Genomic DNA, 2,460 nt, shown 5'->3' on the forward strand with positions numbered 1-2,460 from the left:
AGCAACAGCCGGGAAAAGAACAGCCAACCGCGGGGGAACTCATTAACCAGTTTCGTGGGAACTCATTAACCAGTTTCGTGGGAACTCATTAACCAGTTTCGGGAAAACGTCCACCAAAGGCGGGGAAAACATGCACCAACGGCGGGGAAGCCATTGTCCAACAGGGGGGAGCACATTAAGCAGCTGCCCTTAGTATCAGGAGCGGCGGGGATCAGATTAAGCAACAGCCGGGAAAAGATCAACCAACCGCGGGGGAACTCATTAACCAGTTTCGTGGGAACTCATTAACCAGTTTCCTGGGAACTCATTAACCAGTTTCGGGAAAACGTCCACCAAAGGCGGGGAAAACATCAACCAACGGCGGGGAAGCCTTTGTCCAACAGGGGGGAGCACATTAAGCAGCTGCCCTTAGTATCAGGAGCAGCGGGGTACAAATGAACCAGCAGCGGGGAAAACAGCTTCGTGGGAACTCATTAACCAGTTTCGGGGGAACTCATTAACCAGTTTCGGGAAAACTTCCACCAAAGGCGGGGAAAGCATGAACCAACGGCGGGGAAGGCATTGTCCAACCGGGGGGAGCACATTAAGCAGCTGCCCTTAGTATCAGGAGCAGCGGGGATCAGATTAAGCAACAGCCGGGAAAAGATCAGCCAACCGCGGGGGAACTCATTAACCAGTTTCGTGGGAACTCATTAACCAGTTTCGGGAAAACTGCCACCAACGGCGGGGAAAACATGCACCAACGGCGGGGAAGCCATTGTCCAACAGGGGGGAGCACATTAAGCAGCTGCCCTTAGTATCAGGAGCAGCGGGGTACAAATGAACAAGCAGCGGGGAAAACAACTCCGTGGGAACTCATTAACCAGTTTCGTGGGAACTCATTAACCAGTTTCGGGAAAACGTCCACCAAAGGCGGGGAAAACATCAACCAGCGGCGGGGAAGCCATTGTCCAACAGGAGGGAGCACATTAAGCAGCTGCCCTTAGTATCAGGAGCAGCGGGGTACAAATGAACCAGCAGCGGGGAAAACAACTTCGTGGGAACTCATTAACCAGTTTCGGGGGAACTCATTAACCAGTTTCGGGAAAACTTCCACCAGAGGCGGGGAAAACATGAACCAACGGCGGGGAAGCCATTGTCCAACAGACGGTAGCACATTAAGCAGCTGCCCTTAGTATCAGGAGCAGCGGGGATCAGAGTAAGCAACAGCCGGGAAAAGATCAGCCAACCGCGGGGGAACTCATTAACCAGTTTCGTGGGAAGTCATTAACCAGTTTCGGGGGAACTCATTAACCAGTTTCGGGAAAACCTCCACCAAAGGCGGGGAAAACATCAAAAAACGGCGGGGAAGCCATTGTCCAACAGGGGGGAGCACATTAAGCAGCTGCCCTTAGTATCAGCAGCAGCGGGGATCAGATTAAGCAACAGCCGGGAAAAGATCAACCAACCGCGGGGGAACTCATTAACAAGTTTCGTGGGAACTCATTAACCAGTTTCGGGGGAACTCATTAACCAGTTTCGGGAAAACTTCCACCAAAGGCGGGGAAAACATCAAACAACGGCGGGGAAGCCATTGTCCAACAGGGGGAAGTACATTAAGCAGCTGCCCTTAGTATCAGGAGCAGAGGGGTGCAAATGAACCAGCAGCGGGGAAAACAACTTCGTGGGAACTCATTAACCAGTTTCGTGGGAACTCATTAACCAGTTTCGGGAAAACTTCCACCAAAGGCGGGGAAAACATGCACCAACGGCGGGGAAGCCATTGTCCAACAGGGGGGAGCACATTAAGCAGCTGCCCTTAGTATCAGGAGCAGCGGGGATCAGATTAAGCAACAGCCGGGAAAAGATCAGGAAACCGCGGGGGAACTCATTAACCAGTTTCGTGGGAACTCATTAACCAGTTTCGTGGGAACTCATTAACCAGTTTCGGGAAAACGTCCACCAAAGGCGGGGAAAACATCAACCAACGGCGGGGAAGCCATTGTCCTACAGTGGGGAGCACATTAAGCAGCTGCCCTTAGTATCAGGAGCAGCGGGGATCAGATTAAGCAACAGCCGGGAAAAGATCAACCAACCGCGGGGGAACTCATTAACCAGTTTCGTGGGAACTCATTAACCAGTTTCGGGAAAACATCCACCATAGGCGGGGAAAACATGCACCAACGGCGGGGAAGCCATTGTCCAACAGGGGGGAGCACATTAAGCAGCTGCCCTTAGTATCAGGAGCAGCGGGGATCAGATTAAGCAACAGCCGGGAAAAGATCAGCCAACCGCGGGGGAACTCATTAACCAGTTTCGTGGGAACTCATTAACCAGTTTCGGGAAAACTTCCACCAAAGGCGGGGAAAACATGCACCAACGGCGGGGAAGCCATTGTCCAACAGGGGGGAGCACATTAAGCAGCTGCCCTTAGTATCAGGAGCAGCGGGGAACAGATTAAGCAACAGCCGGGAAAAGATC

The sequence above is a fragment of the Mustelus asterias genome, unplaced genomic scaffold (genome assembly GCF_964213995.1).
Source record: "Mustelus asterias unplaced genomic scaffold, sMusAst1.hap1.1 HAP1_SCAFFOLD_372, whole genome shotgun sequence".
In the NCBI taxonomy this organism is placed as follows: Eukaryota; Metazoa; Chordata; class Chondrichthyes; order Carcharhiniformes; family Triakidae; genus Mustelus; species Mustelus asterias.